General features: G+C 45.5%; 1 long non-coding RNA gene across 1 annotated transcript; it reads left to right on the top strand.

Annotated features, from left to right (window-relative positions):
- Positions 1 to 5,778: 5,778 nt before the first annotated feature.
- LOC115091593 lies at positions 5,779 to 18,856 on the top strand. Its single transcript, XR_003856779.1, has 3 exons — positions 5,779 to 6,016; positions 16,925 to 16,995; positions 18,699 to 18,856. It is a non-coding gene; the product is annotated as an uncharacterized LOC115091593 (long non-coding RNA).
- Positions 18,857 to 20,290: the final 1,434 nt, after the last annotated feature.

The raw sequence follows: 20,290 nt of genomic DNA, 5'->3' as shown, positions 1-20,290 counted from the left end.
ATTCAATTAGGAATTGGATATTGCATTTTTTTAAATCTTCCTAAGCTGTCTACTTTGCCCCCATTGGCTTTGTTGAAATCTTGAAGATTCCAAAAAATTCCTGTCTTCCAATCTCGGAAGCTTATCTTCTTTCTCCACTAGCTAAACATGAAGTTTCTGAAGGCCAAGTTGGAGCTCCTCAACTCCTGATTTCCGTGATGTTTCAAAAGTGCTGGAGAAGGAAGAAAGAGAGGATCCTGAATTTTTGACACTTATTGTAAAAGTTGTGTTAGAACCAGATAAGGCTTGAGTCTTGAAATTGTTGTTTTAGTTATAAAATACTTTATTCCTTAATGGTTAGGTTAGTGTTTTCCGTGATTTAGTCAGAGCTATGCAGAGGAAAAGAAAACAATTTATTCTAATGTGTCCTCAGGATCTGTAGTAGGGGGTCATTTTTTCCCTAAACATTTATCCATGTAAATGTTTTGGTAAGTATCAAGGCTTAAAATATGTATTTTTTGGCCCTCTTTAGCATTCTGCCTTTTTGAATGCTAGAATAGAATCAGTTGGGCATCCTTCCCTATTCCATCGGTTTGACTGAATTTCTTAGATGAGAAATTTGCTATGTTAATTATAGGCAAGCGCCTACTTGTTCGCTTCCCTTTTTCTCTTTAAAATTGTTCTTTTTTGTTCTCTTATATTTTGATGGCACACTCCCCCTATGTTGTGGACTGTTTGCGTAGCATCATTGACAGTGTATTTTGGAATGTATTTCATTATTCTTTATTTATTGTTCTCTTGATGATTTTCTTTTCAAAACCAAGTCTATTCTTAATCTTCATTTGTAATGTTGAAACTGATTAAAAAAAAACCAACTCCCAGGACTTACATAGCAACAAACCTTCCTATGAAAAGGCAACACTGAAAGTATTACACCAGGCCCTTTGAAGAAACTAGGGATGTGCAGCAGGGACGGATTCGTCCCATTCAGTATTCATATTCGTCGGGACCCATCCTACCTTGTCACAGGGGCACAAGATGGCGCCGGCCGTCCATTGCTCCTACCATGTGACAGGGGCTGACCAATGGCACCGGTAGCCCCTGTGACATAGTAAGGGCAAAGACTATCGGCGCCATTTTGAATACTGGCAACCGACGGCCCGAGTGCAGAAGATCACTCCAGGACCCCCGCTGGACCACCAGGGACTTTTGGAAAGTCTTGGGGGGGTCAGGAAGGTGGGGGTTTATTCGTTAGTGATACGTTGTATTCGTGGGGGTTCGCCATACATTTCGTGACCCCCATGAATACAACAAATATGGCATATACTTTGCGGATTGCCAATACATTGCAAACGAATGCACACCCCTAGAAGAAACCAATCAAGTCAGATTGCTACACAAACACTACATGTGTCTAGCAGAACCCCTCACCTTAGTCACATAAGCAGAATGCAGACTGATCCTTACCTAATAAAGAATAGGGACCACGAATCAGAAACAAAAACATGCAGATAAAATCTGAAATGAAAACCCAGAGAAGCCAGACTCTGTCAGCAGGGCATCACTGACAAAGAGAAATATATTTCCACCTGAATTAAGCAAAATACAAAGATATAAAAAATACACATTACTAAAGTTGGCATATTTCAATCACTAAAAAATTGAAAATAAAATTCTTTTTTCTTCCTTCGTGGTTTGGGTGGTCCCAGATTTTCTTTTCAACTTTTCTCATTGGTCTTCTCCTAGTTCTTTTTCCAGGGTCTCCTTTCTATTTTTAATTTATTTTCTCTTCCTATGTGTTCTTACCTCCATCTATCTCTAACTTTGTCTTCTCCTTTAATAATTTTTCTCCATTTCTCTTTTATTAGCCTCTATCCACACTCATAAATATCTCCTCTCCCTTTCAAACTCCAGTCCTCAATCTCTCTCTTTTCACATCTCACCTACCAACTTTTCACTCCCATTCTCATCCTTCCCTATTGCCCCATCTCTCTTTCCCTAGGATCCTATTCAACCGACTTTCATCTATTCCCTAGTCATCCATTTCTACCCTTTGTATTAACCCTCTCTCAGGTCCTCATCTACCTTCCTCTGGCTTTTGTTTCCTGACCAGCCCCAGCACCCCTCCCTGGTATCCAGCCTATTGTTTCTTTAACCTAATACCCAGCTCCCCCATTTCCACTCTTGCTCATCCCTTTCACAGATCTGTCCCTTTTTACTGCCTCTCAACCTCTCCCCATTCCCACCAGGTCCTTCACAACATCTCTCTATTCCCCTCACGTTTTGCACCCTGTCTCACACCTCAACCTAACATACTCCTCCCCAATTACCTAGTCCCTGAGTCCATGCTCAATCTTTCAGTCTAAACTCTCCTCCAACCTCCAAGACTCCAAGGAATTCCCACTCTTCCATACAATCTCTGAATTTGTGCACTTCCACTCTCCCGCAGAATCCCTAAATCCCTGTTCCCCTTCCCCTCATTCCTGAGTCTCTACTTCCCCCTCCCACCCCCACTCCGAGCATGCAGCTTGTTTCTACTGCCTCTTAGGGGCCTGCCTTTCCCGTACCTCCTTCCTCTCTTTTCCAGCACATAGTAGAAAGCAGAAGAGAGGTGCCATTAAAAAGTTTCTTTTTAACTTACTTGTTCCTCTGCTGCTGCTACTGTTACAGGTACCTCTTCCTACCGCATGGTTCAAGCAATTAGCTAGAGAGCACTGCAAGGTTAAAACATCTGATTGCAATTTGAACTGCAAGGGAGGAAAAGACACTGACGGCAGCAGAAGAGTAAGTCATTTAGAAGCACCCAGACACCAGTGACTTTTCCATGCTCTCTACTGTACCATGGGGGAGGGAGTTTGGCAGGTCTGGTTTTAAACAAAATGAGGTCCAGCGCATAAACTTAGGAGGAAGTCCTGGATCCTTGGAACTAGCCCTCCTGCTCTCCACCCATGACCTGTTCTTGCCCTCCTCCTCCTCATGGCCTCTTGCTGGGTACCCCCCTCTTGCCTTCCTCCCCCTTATGGTCCCTTCCCAAATGCTTACCTTCCTGCCCTCTTCTCTCTGACATCCCCCCCCCCCTTAGGTGCTGTCCCTATGTTATGGGATTCACCTGAGCCTGATCAACTCAGGTCAAATAAAGTTAGTGAAGCCTATGGACCTCAGAAGGACCAGATACTGACCCCGAAATCATAAGATGTATTTTACGACGCTTGCGGAAATATGCAGTGCTTGGGCAACCTGAAAGCAGTAGACATGCTAAAAGGAAAGCACCAATAGATACATTTGAGCTTGGCCTACAACATTTAGGCAAGTTGTAGTTAGGCTGAGGTAAGCGAGTGGGAGGGGGATGCTTCTCCTACTACTGGGCGGCAGCTATTTTGGATGCAACACAGAACTAAATGATCAGACCTGTCAGAGATTAGATCTCTTCAGACTTCAGGCTTGCAGAAGTGATACAACTGATTTCTTGGGCCCTTACATAGCATCAGTAAGGAATGTATGCCTATTATATTATATTATTATTCTTGTGCAATCAACCAATCAGTGATTATTTACTTATTTACCATGTATTTTATCTGATCAGTATATACCGGTACTCATGATAAACCTGTTACTATTATTTATCTGGAACTGAACTGTGTGTGTGTGTGTGTGTGTGAGTGTGCGTGTGTGGGTGTGTTAGAACCACTGTACCTGAAGTGGGTATGAATTATAGTGAACTACTATAAGGAAGAAGCAGCAGAGCGCTCTGAGCAGGCAGGTTGCAGTGAGTCCCTATAAGAGTTAAACTGTGTGTTGTGTATATACTTGTAGGGTAAGCCCTGTAATAGTCACAGATAGATAAATCCCGTTGTGTCAAAGCTCGGGATCTAGGGGACCCAGGTAAGCCCTGTCAAGGTTAAAGGAAAATCACAGGTAAAACACAGAGTGAACCCCATTGTTCAGAAGCTATAGTGAGCTTAGGAGTTGTAGTCTGTCTTTTTCCTAGTTTGTTGGTCTGAACCTATAACACGCTCCTGCTCTCCAATGGTCTTTAACTGAGTGATCTCTTTCCTGCCTTCCCCCATCATGGCCCCTTCCTGAGTGCCTGTACTCCTTGGACCCTTCAGTGCTTTCTTATCTACCTCATCTATTACCCCTTCTTGAGTGCTCAGTGTCTTCCTCCTCCTCCTTTCCTGTGGACCTTTCCTGAGTGCTCTCCTTCTCCTATGGCCCTTCTGCCCTCGCCCTCATGATTCCCTTCTGGGTGCTCTTCTTCTCTCCCCCTGATGGCCCCTCCTTGGGTGTTCTCCTTTCTGCTTCCCCCTCTCTCTTTCCCATCCTTAGGCTCAATCCCTCACATTATTTGGTTGACTCCAAGGTCAGGGTTGGAGAGCAAGCAGAATAATTGCCCTAAGGCCCCAAGCCACAGGGAAATCCGTGTCCTGCCTGAGGTGAAGCCAAAGAAACCATGATCCAGGCAGTGGAAATCATAAAGAGAATATTCACAGTGCTATGATATGCACACACTCATAGGCCCTACATCAGCCACACCCCTTTCTCCCAGCAGAGGGCCTCCTGTTACCTAGGAAACTCAGACAGGAAGAGGGAGTGGGGCTGCCGGAGGGCCTAGAAGTGCATGCATCTCATAGGGATCGTGAAGATTCTCTCTGATTTCCATGGTGCCAGCCTAAAGATTGCCACTGCCGCGATCATGCTCTCTTTGGTTTTGCCTCAGGCAGGCTGTGGAATCCTCTAAGGCTTGGAGGCTCAGGCTGTAACCCTGTTTGCTCCCCCAAAGCCAGTTCTGCAGAATGGAGTAGCAAGGGGGTGGCAAGCCTTAATTTTTGGAAGGGCACTTACCAACCCTTGTCACCAAGGCCCCTGTAATGAGGCCACTGCCTGATCCTTCTTGCATCCCCTCTTTAACTTTCCACCCGATCTGGCATACTCTCTCACACATTCTGTACCAGTCCCTTCTCTCTCACTCACACACAAACTGCCCCTACTTCCATAGCCCTTGTCTCTCACACACAAGCCCACTTACTCCAGCAGATCCCCTCTTATTCCTCAGCCTCTTTCCTCACCCCCTCAGTGATCCTTCACTCAGTCCCTCCTAATCTCCCCAAAATAATTCCCCTTTGCTCTATCTGTACCAGGCTTACCACCCCCCTCCCCAGTCCATGAATGACAAGAGAGGAGTTGCTGGATTAGGGAGCAGAGTAGCTCTTCTTTGCTTTGCTAAGTCTGCTTCAAGCTCACCCCTTCCCCCTCTTGTTTCCTGCACATTGCATGGGAGGGAACTTCAGCCAATCTGCTGCCCCTAGATTTTCGCCATGCTAAGCACAGATCTAGTGTTCCTAATTGACAAATCCAGGCCTGCTTCCCAGTCATGTATTCTGCTACTGGCTTGAACTTCATCAGTTGGATGCGTAATCTTTGACATTGTAAGAGTATTTGTGTTGCAATTCCTGGCCGTGGTAGCCCCCGGCCAGGACCCCTACCTTCTCGGGTGCACGAGAGCAGGACCCTCTCTCGATGCAGCAGACGGCACGTGGGCCGCGACATGATTGCCCCGACGTCCCTGCAAGCAGCGTCGGGGAGAGCGCGGCAAGCCCCGCCTCTTAAAGGGGCCTTGGTGCGAAGACCAGGCCGGCCCCGGAAGAGGACGTCAGCACCCAGGGAGATTTAAACCTCTCCCTGGGACTCAGTAGACGCCTTGCAACGAGGCCTCTGAGTTGCTGCTTATCTTGATGTGTGTTTGCTCCTTTGGCTTGATTTTGGACTGGTTTGTGGTTTCCCCTCTTGTTAGCCGCCTGCCTGACCCTGCCTGGATACCGACCCTGCCTCTAGCCGCCTGCCGACCCTGCCTGGACACCGACTCTGTCTCTAGCCGCCTGCCTCGACCTTGCCTGGACACCGACTCTGCCTCTAGCCGCCTGCCTCGACCTTGCCTGGACACCGACTCTGCCTCTAGCCACCTGCCTCGACCTCTGCCTGGACTAGGACTGCCGTCCATACCACCTTCCGGAGACGTTTCCATCGGGGCTGTTCCTTGGTGAGTTACCACTCCTTCTCTCTGGACCAAGGGTCCACAACAGTATATTTGCTTGTGATCAGGCTAACTAGAGGCTTGCAGTTGGTCACTGGTCTGTAGGATTCCATACCACAAAGATACTGATGAAATCTTTTAGAAGTCCAGACAATTAACAAGTATTCTTTTTCTGTTTGGAGCAAATCAACTCTCTGCCTTTGTAGGAGTGTGAAAACAGAATGCTTGGAAATGTTGTAGTGTTCTTGGAGCAGGATTCCTCTGCGCCATAGCTGCTTGCATCTGTGCTACCACCATTGGTAGGTTAGGGTTGAAAAAGGACAATATTGGAGTTTTAGATATCATCTGCTTCAGAGTTGCAAAAGCTACTTGCTGAGGCTGGTCCCATATCCATCCAGTCTCATATTTCAGGCTTTTATGCAGAGGTTCAGCACTTGAAGAACCCTGCTGTAGGTATTGCTAAGGATGTGCTTTTGTTTGAAACGAAACTGGAAAATGTAACATTTCCTGTTTTATTTCATTTCATTTCCCTCTTTAATATCTCTTACCTCACCATTGGTCTTTAAAGTCCAAATGGAACAGGAGCGATCCCAAGTCATTCCTGCCCTGCTGGGTCGCTATTTCAAAATGATGCCTGCTGGACCTGAGGCTAGTGCTCTTTTGAAATACTGACCTGGCAGGGTAGGAGCGACCGGGGATTGCTCCTTCCCCATTTGGACTTTAAAGAGCAAGGATGGAGTAAGAGGAATCAGAGGGTGGAGGCAGGCTCAGAAGAGGGCCTTGAATTTTTTCATTTTTGAGGCATTGGGGTATTTTTGGTGAGGGGGGGAAGGGTCCCGTTTCATTTTGTTTTTTGTTGTATTTCTCATTCGTATTGTTTAGTTTTGTTTCAAATTAACAAAATGAAACAAAATAATCCACAAATTAAACAAACAATGTAAAAAGGAATCAAAACAAATAAATGTGTGTATTTACATAGTTTGTTGCTTCCTTTTGTTTTTCGATTCTTTTTTAGGCATTGCCCCAAGTAGTTCCCCATCCCAAGGGAACGATTGAGCTGCCTAGAATTTTGAGAAGTTTCTACATTTGTAAATGACTCCTTTCCAACGAGTTGTCCTAGGAATTCCAGTTGAGATTGGTCTAAACTGGTATTTCCCTTTGATTAATTCAGTCCTGAGGCTGCTATTGTCTTTTCCAGTCGGCGGTCATGTTCCTCAGGTGTGGTCCCCTATCACCCATGTAAGCTGGTATGCCATCATGGCCTTCAAGAAGTTCAGATTAACACCGGAGCGTTGGTGCACTCTACTGTGTAGATAAACAATACCAAAAGTGCACAGAAACTTCACTTGGACTAGTATTTAAATTAAGCAATGTTTTTTATTTCTTCTTAAACGGTGTCTCCTGAATTATAAACTGTCACATATCAATATTTCTGAACAGCAGTCCCCGACACGGACCGTGTTTCGCCTGTCCAGGCTGCTTCAGGGTTTTTTTGGTCCGTGTCGGGGACTGCTGTTCAGAAATATTGATATGTGACAGTTTATAATTCAGGAGGCACCGTTTAAGAAGAAATAAAAAACATTGCTTAATTTAAATACTAGTCCAAGTGAAGTTTCTGTGCACTTCAAGAAGTTCAGCCATCTTACATTGGAATATTTCAAGGGGCTGAAGTCAAACCTTATGGAAGTCTTTGGAAGCAGTATGAATGTAGTCATCTCGGCACACTCTCCATCTAACAGGATCTGTCAAGATGCACTGGCTGCGTCACGTTTAGAGAATCTCCAGGGCTGGTGGAAGCACTAGGCAGACTAGACAACCACCTACAGCACAGCAATCTTGGGGGCGGCAGCCGAGTACTTCTACCGACTCTGCTCCGCTGTCACATTTTAGCAGCAGAATAAGCTCAGAACTGGTGCCCGCAGGTAGGACTTTTGGTTACTGTACCTCCTTCTTCCCTCCCCCACGGTGTTGCTTGGGCCGCCGGGGTGGGAAGAAGGATGTTCAACAACAACATGAAGGAGCAGGAAGAGCACTGGCCCCACGGGCCAGAAGAAATGCTTCCCAGGGTGGAGCAGTGACAGCCAGCCTTCGCAGCTGGAAAGGAGCAGGAGCGATATCGGTGTCCCAGGCAGTTTCAGAGATGAGCAGCTTTGCTTGGGCCCATGTGGCAGTGAAAGGAAGAGAGGAGCACTGAGCAGGAGCAGCCTCGGCTGGACTTGTGCGGCTGCAAAAAGAAAGAGCGAAAGGAGGTGTCGGGACTATGGGCCTGCCCAAGGAGGCTGCTACTACTGCTGCTTACGTGTTCTGAGAGGAGGGAGGGAGAAAGGAAGCATGACTTTGTGTGCATGTGAGGGAGAGCATGAGTGTGTTTGTGTGTGTATGTATATGTATGTGAAAGCATGTCTGTGAAAGCTTGTATGCATGTGAAAGCGTGTGTTATGATTGTTTTATGTTGCTTGATGTTCTATGAGGCATGGTGATGTTTCTGTTTCTCCATTGTTGCACTGCATACAGAGTCTGGCTTCCTGCAGTTTCCAGTTCAGTTTTTGTCTGCATGTTTCTATTTATACTTTATGGTCTCTTTATTCTGAATTTGGTGAGAGTCCGACTGTGTTTTGTATGTGTGACCAAGGTGAGATATTCTATTATCATTTATTTTCTAATTAGGGATGTATAGCAGCCTGGCTTAATCCATTTTCCTAATAGGAGGTGTATTGGTGTTTTAGAGCCTGGTGTAAGATTTGCAGGGTTGACTTTTCATAGGTAGGGTTGTTACTGTTTGAGTGCTGGTAGTTAGTACTCTTTTGGTATATTGCAATTGCAATTCAGTTTACTCATGGCTTTCTGAGGGCCAAGCTCATACCAAACAAATGTTATAATAGACCTAATACAAGTCCAGATATTGAGGGGAATAATATACCTCTATAACTCTTTCTGTTAACCTCCCTGGTTACAGAGACTTCTTTGTAACCAGGGAGGTTAATAGAAAGACTTATAATAGGCCTAATAGCATATAAGTACCAAGCGTCTCTTTTCCAGGGTTTTCTCTTGGTATCACAGTAGTGCATAAAAATATAATATGTATGTTGTGATTATTTTTACCTGAGAATCTCCTTTTGCATATTTTGTAATTGTGTATGTGGGGAGGGGTGTGGAGGTTGAGACGCAAGGCTATACGGTTCGCCTGAGGCACCTAATTCCCTTGCACTGGTCCTGAGCATACCATTCCTCCTGCCAGCTTGGGCATAAACTCGTCTAGTGTGGGATGGATGAATTGCTCCCCTTTGACATCTTTATTGAATTCCCATTTCATTTGGTCACTGGAAGCACAGATGCACACCATTCTGTTGGTTCAGTTATTTTATCATTCACACCGGTCATTCGTTTCAGCTTTGCCTTGATCTTTGGTAATAGTGTTATTGGAAAACAGTGTGGGCTGCTGTACTGTAAGGTTTTCCTTCTTGTTTTAAGGCAGCTATGACAGGCTCACTCCTTTACTCAGTGGATTTCCATATATCGAATCCAGATAAGTATGACTTATCCAGGTAAGTGGCGGCGGCTGAATATCTGCCTGGGATCAGTGGCTGCCACTTAACTTAGCTAAATAGTTAGCCGGTTAAGTGGCGGGCAGGGTGAGTTAGCCAGATACCTTATCCTGTTAACTCTGGTCAGGCCGTAGATCTGTCCTACAGTTAGCTGGATAGACTTATCTAGCTAACTTTAAGATAGCAGGTATATTCAGCAGCACGCTCACGCCACTGAATGTATTGGCTAGGTTAGCCGGATAGGTTTCTCCAGCTAACTAGCCGAGCCGCACAGCGGCTGAATATGGGCCTCTTAATAGTTTGGAGGCAAGGTAGAACAGACATTTATTGCCAAGGAACAGAGAGGCCGGGGGATCTGAACATTCTTATAATGTGAGACAGATCTTGAGAAAAAAGGGGAACTGTTAAACCTCTTTTCCTAGATAATTTAGGAGTGCGGGTGCGAGAAAATGTGAGCAGGCCATCCTGAGCCCCAGCTGAAGCAAACACCAGGGGAATCCAGAAGGGCCGAAGCCAGCACGTAGGGGCAGAGACCGCATGCCTGCTTTGGAAACGTTGCTGAACTAAGACAGAGTTTGGGAAAACAGGGCTTGCTGCTGTAGTTATGGGAAGAGGACCTACATAGAATAATTTTGTTTTGTATGAATGACTGTAAGTGGCGACAAGGGAACTATCATAGACAAAGAAGGATGTTTCCTCTCACACACGAGCCGATACGGTACAGTGTTCTCCGGTGGAGCGCACTGTTAGCCCGGGTTTGGCCGCGCGTTTTCAAAGCGCTAGCTTTACCCCTTATACAGTAAGCGGTAATAGCAAGTCGAAAACGCGCGGCCAACCCCCCCGAAACTAATAGTGCCCGCAACATGCAAATGCATGTTGCGGGCACTATTAGTTATTCCCGCGCGATACAGTAAGTAAAATGTGCAGCCAAGCCGCACATTTTACTTTCAGAAATTAACATCTGCCCAAAGGCTGGCGTTAATTTCTGCCGGCACCGGGAAAGTGTACAGAAAAGCAGAAAAAACTGCTTTTCTGTACACCCTCCGACTTAATATCATAGCGATATTAAGTCGATATTAAGTCGGAGACCCGAAAAATAAAAAAAATTAAAAAAAACATTTTTATTTAAAATTGGCCCGCAGCCCGCGGGTCAGAAGACGGACGCTCAATTTTGCCGGCGTCTATTTTCTGAACCCGTGGCTGTCAGCGGGTTTGAGAACTGATGCCAGCAAAATTCAGCATCGGCTGTCAAAAAGGAGGCGCTAGGAACGTGCTAGTGTCCCTAGCGCCTCTTTTTACCGCGGGCCCTAAATTGCATAGGCCACCCTCCTGAATCGCGTGCCCAGGAGAGTGGCCTGTGCGTGCGCCAGGAGATAGGGCGCTCGCCGGCTCTCCCGTGCATTTTTCTGTATCAGCCTAACAGTCAGTGAGGCCTACTCCAGCGCCCATTACAAACTGCTGTCATCTGAAAGGATAGGGAGGCAGGTAATTTCTGGAAGGCAGAGCGACAGGAACAAGAGGGGCTGAGAATGCCTGCATCAAGAGACCTGCTTCACGGCATCTGCCCCTGTCCGTGGGACTGGACGACAGCAGCTGTGCATTACCACTGACTAGGCCCCGTCCAAGTGTAACCGTGAGCTCACAACTGTTGGTCACACATACACTTGCATGAGACCAGAAATTCTGATCAGATTTTCATTGCTATGGGTAAATCCCACTAATAGATGTGCTGAGAACTGAGTTGCTGTCCAAGTGTTTTCCACACCACAGTGCTCTTCTGTTGGTGCTCATACGTGGGTTATAATCTATGCCATAAAGAGAAATATGGAAAGAAAGTATAACTAAGAGAGTAAAGTCTGAAATACAAGACTGTTACACCCACTGGCCACAGCAACCCGCGGCCGGCACAACTCACCCTGTGCCTTACTTTGCTTCTCGCTCCTGGTGCTTTTAGTAGATACTAGCTGAGTATTTACATCGAGCCTTGTCTCTATATGTTGACAATATTAAAGGTAATGTTGAATAATTCTTCCCTGTTCTACATCTTACCTGTTCTCCTCCTTCTCCTGTATTATATTATAGTTATCTATTTTATTTATCAAAAAAATTTTTTTATATTAAAATGATTGGGTTGTTTTATTATTCATTTTAATTATTATATTTTATTGTAGAGCCCCTGATGCAGCCATAGGGCGAAACTTTGGCCAGAGACAGGCACTTTCAATATTGTTCAATAAAATTCTCTCCAAGGCATCGGTCTAGCTTTTGTTTTCTTCACCTTCGTTGCTTTTCTAGACTGTCTACCGCCTTGCTTTTTGGGACCTGCTCTACGGGGTTCCTGCTTCAGCTTCTCGCTACAGAATCCTGCTATTGTGCTCTTGCTCTGCAGAGCCTGCTTTGCACTCCTACTCCACGGGATCCTGCTATCCGCCACATGGCAAAGACAAGTGAGATGCAGAGCCACGCAGCAGCCATGCGGCGAAATCAGGAGGAGCTGCAGGGCCGTGCAGCCAGATGAGATGGAGAGCCGCGTGACCAAGATGAGGAGGTGCAGCCTGCAGGACCACGTGGTTCCCAAGCAACCAGAAGGAAAAAAAAAAACTGCGAGGATTTCCCAACCTACCTCGCAGCAGAAGTGGAGGGCCAGGGCTGCTGGGAGAGGCCTTGGTGTAAGGGTGTGGGTGTCTGAGCTTGTGTATGTGTGTGTGGGTGTTTGAGCAGAAGCAGAGTGTGTTTGGATGTCTGAGCATGTGTGTGTGAGAGGAGGCATGTGTGTATGTCTGAGCATGTATGTGAAAGGGGGGCATGTGTGTGTGTGTGTGTGTGAGGGAACACTGAGATAGATGCAAGGTCTAAGGATGATGGTTCTAGGTGACCAGAAGGAAAAAAAAAGCCACAAGGCAGTTCCCAACCTGCCCTGCAGAAGAAGTGGAGGGCCAAGGCTACTGGGAGAGGCCTTGGTGTAAAGGTGTGGGTGTCTGAGCATGTATGTGTATGTTTGTATGTGGATGTCTGAGCAGAAACAGAGTGTGTGCTTGTATCTGAGCATGTGTGTGAAAGGGAGCATGTGTGTGTATGAGGGAGCGCTGAGACAGATGCAAGCTCTAGGGATGATAGAATAAGAGGTCTAAATAGTAGTCGTTTTTTTGTGAGAAATCCATTCTTCGGTTTATATTAGGAAAGGTTGTGGTATTGAAGCATAGGGTGTTCTCTTTATGTGTGTGTGAACATGTTGTGTGTATGTCTGAGCATGTATATGTGAGAAAGAGAAGTATCTTGTGTGTGTGTGAACATGTATATGTAGGAGGGAGTGTATGTGAGCATGTGTGTGAGTCTGAGAATGTGTGTGAGAGAGAGAGAGCGCATGTGCATGATTGAGGGAGAGAGCATATGTATGTATGTGTATGTATAATTATATATCTATGAGAGAGAGAGGAGAAAGTTTATACATCCCTCTCTCACTAATCCACTATACTCTCAGTGACTGGAAATCAAAAAGTTTACAGGTATGGAGAGCGTGAATTATTTTATCCTTACTAGTTTTAAATTCTGGATGCTGTTTGATGTGTTTGCTGTTTTGAAATATTTTATTGGTGTTTAAGAGATTTAAAACATTGTTTATGACTTTTTAATATTGGATCTTCCATTCACCAGCTGTTTTGAAATATTCTTATTAGTATGTTTATACTGTTATGATTAATGTATTTATTATATTTGTTGATTTTATTGTTTAATGTCTGAGGATTAGTGGTGGTTTCCCATTGTAGCACTGCATAGAATCTGACTTGTTGCAGTTTCCTATTCAGTTTTTCCTTCATGTTTCTATTTATACTTTATGGTCTCTTTATTCTATATTTGGTGAGGATCTGTCTGTGTTCTGCATGTGTGAGCAAGGAGAGGTATTCTGCTAGCATGTAGGAATCTATAGCAGCTTGGTTTCTTCTGTTTTCTTAATAGGAAGCATACTGGTGTTTTAGGGCATATTGTAATATTTGCAATGTTGCCTTTCATAGGTAGGGTTGTTATATTTTTAAGTGGTGGCAGTTAATGCTGTTTTGGTGTGATAGGTTTATTATATTTTAATTGTAATTTACTCATGGCTTTTGAAGGTCAAGCCCACACCTAACATGTATTACAGTAGCCCTAATGCCATATGGGTTCCAAGTGTCTTTTTTTGTAGGGTTTTCTGGTGGCACCAAAGAAATGAATGCAAATACTTGTGATCTTTTTTTACCTCAGAAGACTGTCCTTTGACTATTCTTTTTCATGTAAAACCTGAATAATGAATGCATAATTTTTACTGTGTATGTGAAGAGAGCAGGAGGGTATAAGATTTGCCTAGGGCACCTAATACTCTTGCACCAGAAATGGATTCCAGGGGAGGGGGTGAAGACCCAGAGGGTAGAGGGGTGACACTAATGTCCAGCCACACAGTTCAACCACTAAGGGCCTCATTTTCCAATATCGCATTGGTAACGCATTAAGGGGCGTTTCCCATGCAAATGAGGCTTTTTTCGTGCAGCGGGGAAACTTCGCATACACTCCCTAGACAGGTATTTGTATCCCTATGGGAGGCCCACCCAGTAACTCGAGGTGGGGATTAGGTATGAGTGTAGGGGGTTGGGGCCACTTTCACATTCAACATGAGACGTACGAACAGAACAGTGGTCTCTTGTGAAGATTTGATGGCCTTCGGAGTAAGGAAACTCACTCCAAGATGAGATTTGGGCAATGTTCTCTCCACCTAGCTTGATGGACAACAACAAGCTAGGTGGAGAGAACATTGGCCAAATCTCATCTTGGAGTGAGTTTCCTTACTCCGAAGGCCATCAAATCTTCACAAGAGACCACTGTTCTGTTCGTACGTCTCATGTTGAATGTGAAAATGGCCCCAACCCCCTACACTCATACCTAATCCCCACCTCAATTTACTGGGTGGGCCTCCCATAGGGATACAAATACCTGTCTAGGGAGTAGACATTATAGCAAGTCTCTCTCTCTCTCTCTCTCTCTCTCTCTCTCTCTCTCTCTCTCTCTCTCTCTCTCTCTCTCTCTCTCTCTCTCTCCCCCCCCCCCCCCCCCCCCACCCCACATGAACCTTTACTGGGCTCTAGTGCACAACAGATCACAAATGACAGGGTTGTAGCTGTTAGTGCAATTTGCGAACTTATCTCCTTACTCCTTGGAAAATGACCCCCTAAAATGTAAGAGCAATGAAGATGATTGTTAATTTGCCCATTTTAGGTGCTCCCTCTCTTCTCACTTCTCTTGCACCATTATCCATGGAGAAAAACTGCTCCCCTTGCAATGTAGGAAAACTGGAATGGGTTTCCAGCATAGAAAACCCCCAAGCAGAAAAGTATAGCCCTTTGGGTCCTTGTATCAAAATCCTCTTACCCTTGCTTCTTCAGGTCGCTCAAGCAACCAAATCCTTGCCCCAATCCTCTGGGGAACGCCCTTCCCTTAAAACTGGTTAAGTCAAAGTCCACAATATCTTTTATCCAAAAGTCCTTCAATATCAAAATGCAAAAGTGATGAGCAAAGTCTTATTCAAAAGGTACTAATCTATTGTCCTTTGAGACCCTGTTGAAAGCCTCAATCTCCTCTTTCCTCCTTATAGATCCTGGAGAGGATCCAAAGCTCTGCAAGATAGTGCAAACCCTGAAGGGATCACTTACTCTCCTTTCCACTATTACCTTCAATCCACTGCTTCCTTGAGATTTTGGGGAAATCTCTTTACACTCTCTCTGCTCCTCTTCCCACTGAAGTTGTGAGCATGCTCCTGGGAAATAGATACTCCTGGTGCTATTTTGTACTGTTTGTCCCAGGATGTGGGTTTTACAGAAAAGAGGCATCCTGGCCTGACTGGAAATTTCAGAGAGAGGGGAAAAGTTTATATATTGTCAAATAGGGAAACCCTTTTTGTTTTTCATTTCTCTGTCCTGCAGAATAATACACCCCCATTGCCTTCTCAGGCAGGTCCAAGCCAACATTTTACCCAACCATTGTTTTCAAACCCACAGAGCTGATGCCAGGACAGAAAACCACAGCATCAGGAGTCTTTATTCAATGTGCCCCTAGCAGAAGTTACAGATTGAAGTATAAATGAGCGTGCACAATTGCATCACCTTGTCCTCCGCAAACTGCTGGTGCCAGTCAGGCCAAGATGCCGGATTTACAAAGTTGAGGGTTGAATTTCACCATCAGGATGCACTGAGGGGCTCACTAGGGGCTGGAAATTGGCTCTTAGGTTGTCTGAGTCACCTAAGGTTCAAACTTTTGACACCACATCCTATTGTAGATGTTTACATGTCAGTTATTTAGATAGAACTAGGCCCCCATTTCCAGTCAGTCTCAACCATACAGTATTTCTCAGAGCACCCTTTAGTGACCCATGACCTTTGTCACAACTTTATTAACACAGCCTGTGGTTGAACATTATACACGCTGAGCATTCTACTCCACATCACATCCCACTAGCCTGGGTCCCTGGATTGAACCTGGTTGCCCAGAATAGAAGAAATTAACCAACTGGTCTTGAGAGAACAATCGGAAGGGTGACGTGGGAGCTCTGGCGCTATGCCTACCCTTATCTCCCACTGTTTATTATGAGCATTATGGGGCTGAACAGGGATGAATGGGTCAGCAATGACATTTATTATATGAATGCCATGGATGTGGCCTGTAGAACCTTTCCCCAAGAGCACCGTCTGATTCAAACAAGGAGGAGTGGAAGGTGGGGAGAAGTATCCGGATGCATGCCATGATATTCTTAGCAGCAGATGGAACACCAATGACCTATTCCAGTTCCAGTACCCGGATTTTGCCGGAAGGGCTCACAGCGAATATTCCAAATCCTACTTGGTTCAGCCCATTGGTTTCTGAAGCTGTTCCAGACTGTTGTTGGGATTGAACTATTTCAGTTTGTGTGCTTGCCTGTTACAAGAACCCCTGTTGTTTCCAGTAGAGAAGAATCCAAAAGAATTAAATAGACATTTTGTTTCTGTGTGTTTGTGTTACTTTCTCTCCCGGCAGGAGCTGAATCATCTTGTCAGTTGCTAAGGAGAAAGGGATGGGAATATGCTTGATTTTTTACGTTTAAACTAACTGTTGCTGATGGGGATAACAAGATCCCTGAAGATGACCTTGTTCAGTCCTAGGTATTGATTACCTGCACTTGAATAGTTGGCTTGTGAAGTGCAAGGACTGATTTAATTAATAGCTTAATGTTGTTTCTGTGAAAAACCAAAGAAGTAAAAATGAAGAAAATGAAAAAATATAAAAACAAATGTTCCATCTATTTCTTTTTTGCCTGTCTTCTAATTTCTATATGTGATATTAATTCTACTAATTGGTATTTTATTCCCAGTGGTTTTGGTATTGTCAGAAAGCAGTATTCCAGAGGAATGGATATCCTTTTTCATTAACTGAGGACCCAAGGTAATAAGCTATGCATTAAAACAATGTGCTGAAACTGAGCATAGTTCCTTAATGCACATGCTAAAAAAGGTGATGGCATGCTAATGTATCAGGAGTTTAAAAAGTGTGCAGAAGACATTTTTAGCACACATAACTTACAATTCATGCAAATAAAACATGTTTTCTGCATACAAATAGGGCCAGATTTTAAAAACTACATGTGGGCGTAGATTTGTGCACGCACAAATCTAAGCCCAATTTTATAACATGTGTGCGCAGCCGCGCGCATGTTATAAAATCCAGGGTCGGCGGGCGCAAGGGGGTGCACACTTGTGCGCCAAGCTCTAGGGGAGCCCCGATGGCTTTCCTTGTTCCCTCCGAGGCCGCTCCGAAATCGGAGCGGCCTGGGAAGGAACTTTCCATCCACCCCACCCCCCCTACCTTCCCCTCCCTTCCCCTATCTAACCTGCCCCCCAGCCCTACCTAACCCCCCCCCCCCCATATCTTTGTTATTCAAGTTGCGCCTGCCTCTGGGGCTTGTGCGCATCACCGGGCCTATGCAAAATAGGCTCGGCGCGTGCAGGAGCGGGTTTTCGGCGTTACGCGCGTAACCCTTTGAAAATCCGCCCATAGTGTTTTCTGTGTGTAAAGCATGATTCGTGTGCACAAAATCAGTTTAGTCTACTCGCCTCTGTCCATTGGGGGTTTGGGGGGGGGGGGGGCAATAGCTAATATCTTCATTAACGTGGAATTTAAATGGAGGAATGCTAGTGTGTGTGCACAGTTTTACATTGGTTTCTGCACACATTTTTTTTTGCGTGCAAACTCCTTGCTGCATGGAGAGTAAATTCTGCACGCAAAAAAAAAAAGGTATGGACCTTCACAGGTAAAGCTGTTATTATGGCATGTGGCATTGCTTCCACTGAATTATTCTTGCAAGTCATTTGTTTATGCTGGTTCGTATGTTTGAAGGATGAAGCTTGTTACGTTATCTCTTGAATAAAAAAAAAAAAATTCAAAAAAATAAAAAGCTGTTATTAAATCAGGGCCGTAATTTTCTTTCCATTTTCCCTCTATAGGTCTAGGAGGAAGGAATCAGTTTTCTAGTCTGCTCATTTTGATAAATGTGCTCACATCAACCAAGTGAATAGCAGTGGTGGCAAGGGCCTCCTCCACAGGGGATCTTAGATAATAATGGTGTATCGTGGGCATCTAACACAGAGATCCAATAGTGTATCTAAGTGTGTGATTTCTCCCCACGGAGATCATACTATAGAAGGTTTTCTGGTTTTTCTCCTGACTTGGGAAGTTTACTGGGAATTAGTAGAACCAGACTGGTCACTCTCTTCTTGTGATGGTTCTAAAGGTACTGCATGTACCATTGTGGTTCTAGGGATGGGTTCTAGGTCATCAAACTCATTGCCCTTGATGTGAAGTGGTACATTTCTCCCCTTTCCATGTGGAGTAAGCATAACTGTTGTCAAAAGAGTTTTTATGTACCCGGGGTGTGTGTTAATTTTAATTTAGACTTGGAGAGTACAAGTCTCAGATTTCTAGGTAATGTCTAAAGGTGCTGCAGAAAGCTTTGGAGTCTGTTACCTGCTGCTTAGTTTCCATTACTTTTTTGACCTAAAAGAAATGGGTTATGAGATTTAATGTGTTGTGATGTGTCTTAACCTGTTTCATCAGCAGGTGGCAGTATTTCCATATTTTCTCTTTTCTAGGTGGGACACCTGTGCTGACTGCAGGGTTATCAAGGAGGTGCTCCTTGATGTATGTCCTCTGGATCACAGAGATACCATCTTATGGGTTTTACCATTTTCATTTGCGACACGTACTGTCCATATACTGTATGTGTGTGATATAAAAAAAAATAATTGTCCTTTGTGATTCCTAATTTTTTTAATGGGGGGTGGAGGGAGCGTTTGTAGGGATGGCAAGGCCCTATAAAAGAGAAAATGTTCCAGCAATGGGAGTGTAACACAGGCACCTTTCCGGGTTACCATAAGGCCTTGGGAATAGACCTGTTAATGCAGTTAGAGAAATATAATTAGGGGGAGGATCCATTCGTTTGGCAGCCTGCCCGTTGCGGAGCTATAATGGATATCCCTGGCAGGAGGTTTTATAGCAGAGTTCTGCAAAGGGCTCTGGGGGCAGACCAAGCTGAAAGATAGAGGGGGAAGTTGCAGGTTTCTGGGCCTACCTGGAGCCTTGGAAACCCTTTGAGACCCCTCCAGGGCAGGTCAGGGCTCCACTGCTGTTCTCTCCACACACACAGTGCAGAACAGCTGCTCAGGGACTGATTTTGATTTTTGGACCTTTGATTAGAAGGAGCCCTGCTGAAGGCCTGGGCCTTTCCGAGACTCAGGTTCTGGGGAACCCTGAGCTGAAGGGTTTAGGAAAAATCTGCCCCTGAAGTGGTGGTGACCCGTTGCAGAGGACATCCGGTGTTCTCTATTTTGGGGAATAAAGAAGTTAATCTTAAGACCTGGGAGGAAGGATTTTCTGGCCCTCTTCTTACCTATCGGTGGACCTGCAGTTCCATTCGGGATCCCTCCCACCAGGGATCCACATCCAGAGAAAGGACAACTAACTGTGAGTAAATATTAGATCTAACGGGAGGACACCCAGCTGGAGTCTCTGAAACCCTGGGGCGATACAAACATTAATCCTGTGCCAAGACAGATTTTTGTTCCCATCTGGGAGGGGCTTCCACCCAGAAAAGGGGCCCTAAGCTAAGGGGAACACTGCTCAACAAGCCAGGAGGGTGGTGGGATTCCCAGCCTTACAAAGACTCTTGCACAGATAGAGGCTGCAAGAAATGTACACTTAAGGGCCGGATTTTAAAAGCTCTACTCCCGTAAATCGCCTTACGCGTGTCGCCGGGCCTATTTTATAAAGGCCCGGCGACACGCGTAAAGCCCCGGGTCTTGCAAAAAAGGGGCGGGGCGTGGGCAGGGCAGTCCGGGGATGGGGCCAGAGGCTTCTGACACTGTGGCCATTTGCCGCAGGGTTGGAGGATCGCGCGCCGGCAGCCTGCCGGCGCGCGCAAAAAGGTTTGATAAAAATTTGGGGGGGGGGGGGTTAGAGTAGGGCTGGGGGGGGGGGAAGGTTAGGGGAAGGGGTGGGAAGGTTAGGTTAGGGGGAAGAGACCGGGGAAAGCCCGCGGGCGCCAGCACGCACAAGGTGCACTAGTGTGCACTGCCTTGCGCGCATTGACCCCCGATTTTATACTTGCGCACGCAACTTATAAAAACGGCCATACATGTGTGCAGACCAGGTAGCGCGCGTACATGTACGCCTGCACGCAGGTCTT

This window comes from Rhinatrema bivittatum, chromosome 5 (assembly GCF_901001135.1).
Source record: "Rhinatrema bivittatum chromosome 5, aRhiBiv1.1, whole genome shotgun sequence".
NCBI lineage: Eukaryota > Metazoa > Chordata > Amphibia > Gymnophiona > Rhinatrematidae > Rhinatrema > Rhinatrema bivittatum.
The sequence above is the reverse complement of the archived record's forward strand: the minus strand, read 5'-3'. Positions and strand labels throughout refer to the sequence as shown.